The sequence below is a fragment of the Myotis davidii genome, unplaced genomic scaffold (assembly GCF_000327345.1).
Source record: "Myotis davidii unplaced genomic scaffold, ASM32734v1 scaffold110, whole genome shotgun sequence".
NCBI lineage: Eukaryota > Metazoa > Chordata > Mammalia > Chiroptera > Vespertilionidae > Myotis > Myotis davidii.
The window spans coordinates 1,343,487-1,344,447 of record NW_006283436.1 but is presented as its reverse complement, the minus strand read 5'-3'; positions in this window follow the sequence as shown (position 1 = coordinate 1,344,447).

The following is a 961-nucleotide window of genomic DNA, read 5'->3' as shown; positions in this document are numbered from 1 at the left end:
GCCTTCTTTAAAATTCAATGCATATGTAAAGAAATATACGGTAACCCGAATTTACCACACTCGCAAAATCGCACACAGCCAACCATACACCCAGTATGGTATCGCGATTCGCGATTTTGCGCTATCATACTGGGTGTATGGTCGGCTGTGTGCGATTTTGCGAGTGTGGTAAAATCGCATAACAGCAAAATCGCATAACAGCCGAGCATACACCCAGCAGCGCTGCTGATGCCTGAACGGTATGTGGAATGAAGTGGGCGGGCATCGGGAGGCCACTATGGCACGGGGCAAGCACTATGGGCAGTCTATCTGAAGTGTACCTGGCGTATAAGACGACCCCCCACTTGGAGGCATATTTTTCAGGGCCAAAAAATCGTCTTATACGCCGGCAAATACAGTAATTCTGTCATATGTGGCTATGGAAGTCTCTCCTTGGTTCGCTAAGTGGTTAGCTAACAATTGCAGGAAGATTTCTTTAAATGTCTTAAAACAATAAATGTTCAAGATTTTGCACACACGAAAGAGGGTCTGTGTGTGTTTGTGTTGGGGCATGTCTTCAATGCTCTGGCCTTTTATACGTTTGCCTTAGCCCTCAGTTCCTGTTTGCACAGGGCCCCGGATTATGCTAGAAGCCAGAGAATAGGGCCTTCCGTGGTCTTTCTGGGGCATGCACAAGGTCCTGCACATGCAAGTGGCCATCTAGATCCCCAGGAATATGTGGGAACTTTTCAAAGTCCACCGTGGTTGTCCCACTTTCCAGATTTTTCTTTTAAGTTTTTTGGCAAGCTTCTTATTTGTTTCAAATGGTAGATTGCCTTAGATTGCTGTGATGTTAGGTAATTGCCACTGAATGTTTTTGACAATGCCTTGGGAATAGAACTCTCCTCCCTGAGTAAATTCCAGAGCAGGAAAAATAAATACAAGTCTTGTGAATGGGGCTTTTCCAGGGAGTTGCCAGATA